Here is a 9,452-nt window from a genome sequence, read left to right as displayed (position 1 = left end):
ATCAGAAATAATTGTTCTTTTGTCTGTTAAGATAGAGTCAATTTCACTTTTTTCCTTCATGCTAAGTGTTCTTTCCTTGTCATACCCAGTGCCTTCCCATTCTCTTCTTGAAGAAAGTGATCTTGACTAATAGGTATGAGTTGTCTATATGTAAGCTTTTTGACTTTCTTAATTTTTTAACTGTGAACTTTACTCTTCTCACTACATGTACACTCAAGTTACTGAATATTAAGGCATATTGACTTAGTCTGGAGGATCTCAACATATTTCTCCTAGAATTTCTATACCTCCTTATCCTCTGTAGCAGGTGATAATTCTGCTATACTGCTCATCAGAACACATCTGGAGTTTCATATTTAGCTCTGGGTACTGTAGCTTAGAAAGACCATTGATAAACCAGAGAATACAGAGACAAGGAACTAGAATGTTGAAGAGACTTGAACCCATGTCCTTTGTATAAGGATTAGCTGAAGGAGGCAGAGGTGTTTGTTCTGGAGAAGAGAAGACTCATGGGTCACATGATAGCTCTCTTCAAGTATATAAATGATTATGTAAAAGAGAGATTAGATCTTTCCTTTGTGGCCTCAGAGGACAGAAATTGACTAATGGATGGAAGATAGATAGAAGCAAATTTAGGCTTAATATCAGGAAAAACTTCCTAAAGATAGCTATCATCTAAAAGTAGAAACAGCTGTTCCAGGAGGCTGAGTTTCTCCTTTTTAGAAATTTTTAGACCAAGTAGGTGACTACTTAGTGGAGATTTTTTGTCTGGGTATGAGTTGGAGTAGATGGACACTGAAATGACTCTGAAATGCTATGATTTAGTGCTATTCTCTTCCTAGCACTAAAAGGTAAGTTGATCAATGTATCCCATGAAATGAAGTTTCTTGTTGACACTAGACATGCAATGAACCTACTCCACCAACCCTTTTTATTGGATCAGTCATCTTTCCATTTAGCTACAGCTGTTTTTGTACCTTTGACTTTCAATTTTAGTGACAACATCAATATTCCTATGGTTTGGTTTTTCTGGTAGCATGTTGACTTGTTGGCTGTTGAACAGAGGGCACACCACATAGTGGATAGAGTTACAGACTTGGAGTCAGGAAGATTACAGTTTTGTGGGGGTTTCCCCCCACTTTAGATGTTTACTAGCTTTGTGACCATGGTTCTGTCACAACCTCTCAGAACCCCAGTTTACTACTCTGTAAAGTGAGAATAGCAATGGTACCTACCTCATAGGGATGCTGCACAGATTGAATGAGCTAATGTATGGAAAGCACTATTTGTAAATCTTAAAGTGCTATGTTAATGTGAATTATTTTTTATTATTTTGATGTTAGACAAGAAGCTTACATTTAGATGACCAAAAGTTGATGTCATATTTATAGATGGTCTAAAATTCTAAATTTTATTCTGATTCTGAATGCCTTCTTTCTCTCTTTACGCTAACTACTCTTCTACTGTCAACAAAAAAGTGGAAAGGGAACACATAGAATGAAGAAGAACAAAAATTCATTTAATTTTTTCTTTGTTTATGGGTTACCACAGATAAATAATTCATTACCCAGTGGCCATCCCACTGGTAATAAGCCTTTCTGCACTTAGCTAAGCTGACCCTCCAACAGTAGACAGACTTTTTTTTAGACCGTACAATAAAACAAGTAGGGAGTAAAACCAGATAGACTATTTTAAAGTATTGAGTGGTGTGATAAAGATTATAGCTATAGTATGAGTACAATGAAAGGGCAGATCAGTGGGTATCAGGCTGCCTCTTTTTGGGACTTCAGGAAAGCTTTAGAGAATGTACAGAATTTGGAGAGAGAGAGAGAGAGAGCAACATTAAAGTGATGGTTTTAGCTAGTCTAAATGAAAAACATTTATTAAGTGCTTATTTTGTGCCAAGCATGGTGCTAATTGGTAAGTGATGGGGATACAGATTGAAAAATAAGATATTCCCTCCTTTCAAAGGAGCCCACATTCTAATGAGGGAGACAAAGGACTACTGAGCCTTAGGGTATAGTAGCAAAGCAGATAATAATGCATCTTTTTAAAGTTTTCCCTATCCATGGTGTAGTACAGTGGAAATAAAACAGGATTGATTCCCTCATTGGAAAAATTAGGGAGTTGGTCCTTTGAAGCAGAGACTCCATTACTGGGTTTATATCCCAAGGAAGCCACTGATAAGAAGAAAGTTATCATATACTCCAAAATATTTATTGCAACAACTTTTGTAATAGCAAAGAATTGGAAACAAAGTAGATGCCCATCAATTGGGAAATAGCTATAGAAATTGTGTTATATGAATGTAGTGGAATATTGCTGTGGTATAAGAAATGATGTGTGTGAGAATACAAAGAAGCATGGAAAGTTCTACATGAACTCATGCATATCTAAATAAGCAGAGCCAAGAAAAGACCATATACAATGACTACAACAATGTCAATGGAAAGAACAACCACACACACACACACACACACACACACATATGCACACAATAAAAACTGAATCAAAATTATAAAGATCAAGCAGGATCTGAATGAAGATATTTGAGGGGACACCCTCAACTCCTTCCCCTTCTGGGAGGTCCACAGGTATTATAGATTGCACGTGTTTCAAGACTTTTTATCAATTATTGTGCTGACATTTTTTCCTCTCTAAAAAAATACTACTTGTTACATAGAAAGGTTCTCTGGGAGAGGGAGAAGGAAGGATACTTGGGCTAGCTATGATGATGCAAGAAACAGAAGATATCAGTAAAAATGTTTTTAAAGATGAAAAAAAAGAAAATTAGGGAGTTGGACTAGATTACCCCTAGTTCTCATTTTAAGATCCATGATCACCAAAGCTAACTCTCTCTGTTGGCCTGTCCTGTTTGCCGTGAATGGGCTGTCTAAAGTGAATTCCTTAACTTGTTTTAATATATAGCTTTGTACTTTATTGTAAAATTGACTTCTCCACCTCATGTTGTTTCTTCTCATTCTCCAACTTCTTTTTCTTTTCTAACTGAAACTTCTATCCTATTCAGACCTCTCCCTAAGTTTCCTCTTCTGGGGCCTGTATCTCCTACTTCATTGGCAGAATTAAGATAACAGACACACCCTGGACCCAATGAACAATGGACACTTTTCCTGGCCCTAGATGCTTGCTTCATCCATCTTCCTACTCTCAGATAGATTAGTCATTCTGATAAATCCCCACTTTTCCTCAGAGGCGTGGTTTACTGGAATCTAAATTTAAAAAAAGAAAGCAGTCCAACATATAATGAACATTATTAGAACCTCTTTCTTTCCCCTCACCCTGTCCCCTCCCCAATAAGGGAAAGCTCAGGACATCATACCTTCGTTGCTGCTCACCATTCTCACTTCACATTTTTAGTTTCATTCCTCCAAAGACATTCACATGAGTATTCACTGAAGGGAGGACTAGATGCCTTCTGAGGCCCCTTCCAATGTTGGCATTCTGTAGTTCTATGGGTGGAATTGCATCATAGCAGACCTGGGCCAAGGCAATTATTTGATGACTCTGACTTTATGATTATCCCTCCACTCCCCTTTATAGCTTCCTTTTGTATATTGTCTTCTCAATTAGATTGTAAGTTCCTTGAGAGCAGGGATTGCCTTTTATTTGCTTATTTGTATACCCAGTGCTTAGCATAGTGCCCAGAACATAGTACGTAGTTAATAAAGGTTTATTGATTATTGACTTATTGGTACAAACCTACACGGCATGACCATAGAAAGACTCTACAGCTTGCACGCCTGTCTTAAAGTGTCACAGAGACTCAGAACCATCAAATCTTTGCATTGGTTGAGTTCTGCCCTGAGCATGTAGTTTTGAAGAGCCCAGCTTAGGAGAGCTAGGCCACCAAGCCTTAGCTTTGCCAAACCAAGTATATCAGCCTGAAACCTCAAACTCGATTTAACCTCTATCGCAGACAGGATTAACATGTACAACTTTGAGAACAAGAACAGGTTCATTCAGGCTTATGACTGGCCTAAAGTTCTCTGTTTATTTTCCCAGGACCAGGATTATCTGTTAAGATACCTGGAACCTTGTAAATGTTGTCTACTTTCTATTAATTATAGAGAGACAGTAAGGTAAAATGGAAAGCATGTTCGACCTGACATCAAGAAGACCTGGGTTTGAATCCAACCTTTGATATATACATTAGCTATGCAACCATGAGCAAGTTATTTAAACCTCTATGAGCCTTAGTTTTTTCATCTGTAAAATGGGGATAATAATTCCTGTATTAGCTACCTCACAGGGTTGCTGTTAAGGATGAAAGGCCATAATATGTATACAATACTATTAAAATACAGGTTGTTTTCATTCTGTTCCCTATAGTGCTTAATAATAAGCCTTTAAAAACAAACTTCAAGAAAAAACATCACACGCTATTTTCAGGGAATAGGGCAAGGAAAAAGATAGGGGAAAAGATAGCTTTTGTCTTAGAAGCAGAATTAGAAGGTGGGAACCCAGTTGAAGAAAAGAAGGAGCAGTCAGCAATCGGTAGACACGTTAGTGGAGCTCCTTACTGTTCTGGGACAGACTTCAGGGACTCCTCTCCTCCCCTAAGCCACAGTTAGGACAGATGCACCATGTGTTGGAGCATGCTGGGGAAAAAGTGAGGTCACAGGGTACAGTAGCTCCACAGTATCACAAAAGAGTCACCTGTTCAATGTGATTCACAGGTGGAAAGAATGAAACGGATCTAAGGCAAGAGTACCTTCTGCAGTCATGTAGTCATTCTTGGTTCCTTAGGCAATGATGTTAGGCCAGAAGCATCGTCAATCCTGCATCTCCCTCTCAGCTAATTGTTATCACATCACAAATCATTTGGGTAATGCTATCATACAAGACCATCCATATGGTTGCTACTATGGATAAAAAGGAAAGAGCTCTAAATCTGGAGTTAACAGAACTGAGTTTAAGTCAGTGGATTTGAAGTACACAGTGGATAGAGTGCCAGCCTTGGAGTCAGGAAGACCTGAGTTCAAATCTGGCCTCAGACACTTACTAGCTGTGTGATTCCAGCCAAATTATTTAACCCTGTTTACCTCAGTTTCCTCATCTGTAAAATGAGAAGAAAATGGCAAACCACCCCTGTATCTTTGCCAAGAAAACCCCAACTGGGGTCACTGAGAGTTGAACACTAAATTAACTAAAAAACAACTTCAGCATCTTTGCCACGACCCCAAATGGGGTCATGAAGAGTTAGACATGACTGAAATGACCATACAATCTACCCCTTACTGAATGACCTTGGGTGAGCTGCAATCTCTCTGAACCTCCATTTCTTCATTGGTAAGATAGGGCATTGGACCAGATGGTGCGTAAGGTCCCTTCCAGCCACATGTGGCTCCGGATTGCCTTTCTAGGCTTAGTATTCTCCTTCATGAACTTGTTGGCTTATTTGCTATTCGGGGTCTCACCTTAATGAGATTCCATCCCCCACCTCTATGCCCTTGCATGGGCCCTTTGCTCGGAAGATATTTTATTCTTATTCCTTAGCTGTACCTCCTAGAATCCCCACCTTCCTTACAAACTTAGCTTAAGGGCAACCTCCCAGAGGAAGTTTATCTGGATTCCCCAAGTTACTAGTACCCTTGGAAATTATTTTGTAGGCACTTTGTTCTTATTTTCTATTAACTTATCAGTATGTATGTTGTTTCTTCTGCTAGAATGTTAGCTCTTTGAGAGCAAGGACTGACTTTGGATTTCCATCATTTAGCACAATGCCTAGCACGTAGTAAATGCTTAATAAATGCTTCTTGAATACTTGTTGCTAAGAGTAACTGAAGTCATGCTGTCAGCACAGGCCTATGTGTCATAAGATGTTAGACCATAGATCAAGAACTAGAAGGGACCTCAGGGGACAGCCCTTTGTAAATTTCAAAGAGCAATAGAAATGACTGCTTTATTTTACACATGAACACACTGAGACATAGTCTAAACCCTCTTCTACATAATTACCCTTCTGATTTGAGCAGTTAAATGGTACAGTGGATAGGGTACACTGGACCTGGGCCTACAGTCTAGAGTTTCAATTCAGCCTTGAGTACTTCCTAGTTGTGGGATTCTAGGCAAGTCACTTAACCTTTGTCCTCCTCAGTTTCTCATCTGAAAAATGATGATAACAATAGTACCTAACCCTCAGGGTTGTCATGAGGATAAGGTGAAATATTTATGAGGTACTTTTCAAACCTTAAGTTGTTGGGTAAATGCTAGTTATTATTATTAATTATTGTTTTATATGAAGACAATAATTTAAACTTTCTCTCTGCAGGTTAGAAATCACAAGTTCTTTCCACTAATCCTCATATATTTTACTCAGCCCCCATAGGCAGAGAGGGACAAATTTAGGAGCAATCAGCAAAATTATTAGAGACACAGATTTTTATTTTATCCGAGAAAAACATTCTTAACAATTAGAGCTACTCCAAAGTGGTGTGAGTTGCCTTGGGGGATATTAAGGTCTTCATCCCTAGCAATCTTCAAGAAAATTCTAGACAATCACTTTTCAGGGATGTTGTGGAGAATTCATGCTTCATACAGAGGTTGGACTAGGAGACTGTGGTACAGTGTAAAGAGTACTGACTGTTTAGTTAGAGGACCTGGGTGCAAGTTTCCACCTTTGAGACTTATTACATGTGTGACCTTGGGCAAGCCACTAAGCTCCTTGGGCCTCAGTTTCTTCATCTGTAAAGTGAGAGGTTTGAAGCTCAAGATCTATGATCTTATGAACCTACAACCTCTGAAGTCCATCCCTAGTTTAAGACTTGAGTTTTAAACAACGATTCTAGGATCTTGAAAGGTGGGACTCTAATCAGTTGACTTCGCCCCAGTTACATGGTTAACATTCTCCTTTCTCCTCCTCCCTGTGATTCAAGGTTCTGATTCAAACAGATTCTCTGCTAAGACAAAACCTTCTCCCCCCTCCTACCTTTACCTATCTTCTTGTCCTCATCCTGGCCAACCTCCTGTCTCCCTTTTACTTCTCAGACATCTCCCATGATGCCTTCTAGAACTCTTGATTTGTTGCTGATAAATTCCCTTTCATCCTAGATCTCTTCCTCACATACTATTCACATTTTGAGTTCATGGAAATTTAGCTTTCTCTAGAAGACATTGACCTCCTGGCAATAATCTCTAATGTTACTTGCTCCTTCTTTCATGCTCTACACAGGGTCAAGAGCAGAAATTTACATGCTCCTTTTTTTTTCAGACCCTCCATGATCCTGAGCTCTGAAAATTCTCTCTCTGATCTCAGTCACCTGTCCTTCCATATTTTCCTGTCTCAATCCTAAACCTATTCTTTGTCTTCCTTTTATCCCTGCTCCCTGCTGTTCTTCCAACCTTTTTCCCTTCTCCACTTTCCTCTAGTCACAATTTGATCTCTGAATTAATCAAACTATACATTTTTCCTCCATCTTTGCCTCCTTTTCCCTTGTGTTCTTTATGACCTGTCCCTTCTATTCTACGGGTAGTATAGTCCTCCGATAGGATTAGAACAGGTCTGATTCTACTATCTACTGAAAAATTCTTCTGCTTGGCTTTCAGGAACCTTCATAAATCTGGAAATATTATTCCTATTTCTACCTTATCTAGTTTCCCATCACTTCTCAAAATGAACCCTCTGATCTAGGCAAGAAATCTCCCCCTTCATTTCCCTTAGCTCCTTCTTACCTTGAAAACTGTTCCTTCTGAAGTTCTCCAAATTTTATCCATTTTTCCAAGGCCTAGCTCAAATTTGATCTCCTCTACAAGAACCTTCCTCGTGGGGTTTTCACCATCCTTTAAAACATTTTATTTACTTTTATACAATGTAACTCCTGTTTTCTAACTGTGTGATGTGTGCACATTTTGTAACTACATCATAAGTTTCACTCCCACTGACTGGCAGTGTGACCTTAGACAAGTCACTTGACCTCTCTAGACTTCAGCATCATCTGTAAAGTGAGAGAAGTCATATAGTCTCAAATGATCACTTGTTTGAATAAATGAAGTCCTTATTCTTTTCAAGGCACAACACAAGGTACTAGTTATATAAAGACACAAAAGACCACTGAAGGATGGCCCTAGGAGGGGCTAGTAGATATAGAATAGAGGGGGAAAAGGCTGGAGTTATTGCAAAAGATGAACTGACAACAATTGGTAGCTAACTGAACATGACGGGTGATAGAGAGAAGACAAGAAGAGTGAAGTCATAAGGAGGAGCAGGTTTTGTGGGAAAGATAATAACTTTGTTTCTGCATCTTGTTGGCAGGACATAAAGGAAGAGATATCTTGTAGGCATTTGGAGATATGTGACCAGAGAGATACAGATCTGGAAGTAATCCATAGATAACTATGTGGGGTTGTTAATTTTCCTAATTAGGAGTGAATGAGATTGTCAAAGGTGAAAGTGTAGAGTGAGAAAAAAAGAGGTTCAGGGACAGAAACATGGGGAGGGGACACCAGGTTGCATGGGAGTTGAGAAAGTGGGTGGTGAAGAAATGGGGATGTTGGCTGTGAAAAAGAACAAAATTTGCTAGTTTAGGCATAAGGATTAAGTGAAGCCTTTTTAGTATTGGGAAGATGTGAGCATAGTTGTGACACCGGAGGAGAATGAGGAGATTCATGAGAGAAAATTGTTCCTTCATTACTAGAGCAAGGTTCTGGAGGTGGTAGTAAGGGATAGGATCAAGGCCATTGGTAGCCAGATTAGCCTTAACAAGATATAGAGATACTTCTATTTATGACACAGAAGGGAAGGAGAATATTTGATGATATTTAGAAGTTCTGAGGAGCAGATGAGAGATGTTGAGGAAACTATTGCTAGGTGCCCTCAATCTTCTTACTTAAATCGAAGACTAGAAATGGGAGCTGAACTATGGGTTGAGACTTGATTAAAAATAAGATTTGTAGAGTTATTGTGGTAGTATGGTACGATCACTAATGTGCTAGACTAAAAGTCAGAGAGAGTTGGGGTTCAAATCTCTCCTTTGATACATATTGACTATATTACTATGAACAAGTCACCTAAGCTCTTTGGGTCTCAGTTTCTTCATATGTAAAATGGGGATCAATAATAGTACCTGCCTCACAGAGTTGTTAGGAGGACCAAATGAGATAATTAATATAAAGAAAGCTCTTTGCAAGCCTTAAAGCTCTATACAAATGTTATCATGGGTAGGAATTAGACTTGTGACTTCATTAGTTTAGGGAACTCCAGGTGAATAAACTTTTCTCTCTTAACACATGTTATTATCATCTTTACAACTGATAATCTTAGATAGTTGCCTAAGCCACTATTGCTTGGTTAAATTATTTGTCTAGGGCCACATAGATGGTATATATTAGCAGAAGGACTTGAACCCAGGTCTTGTTGGTTGCAAGGCCAACTCTATCCACTGTGCTATGCTGCTTCTCCTTTAGATGTTTGCTACTGGAGAGAATGAGTGTAT

Source organism: Phascolarctos cinereus, unplaced genomic scaffold (genome assembly GCF_003287225.1).
Source record: "Phascolarctos cinereus isolate Bilbo 61053 unplaced genomic scaffold, phaCin_HiC Scaffold_5;HRSCAF=322, whole genome shotgun sequence".
Classification (NCBI taxonomy): domain Eukaryota; kingdom Metazoa; phylum Chordata; class Mammalia; order Diprotodontia; family Phascolarctidae; genus Phascolarctos; species Phascolarctos cinereus.
The sequence above is the reverse complement of the archived record's forward strand: the minus strand, read 5'-3'. Positions refer to the sequence as shown.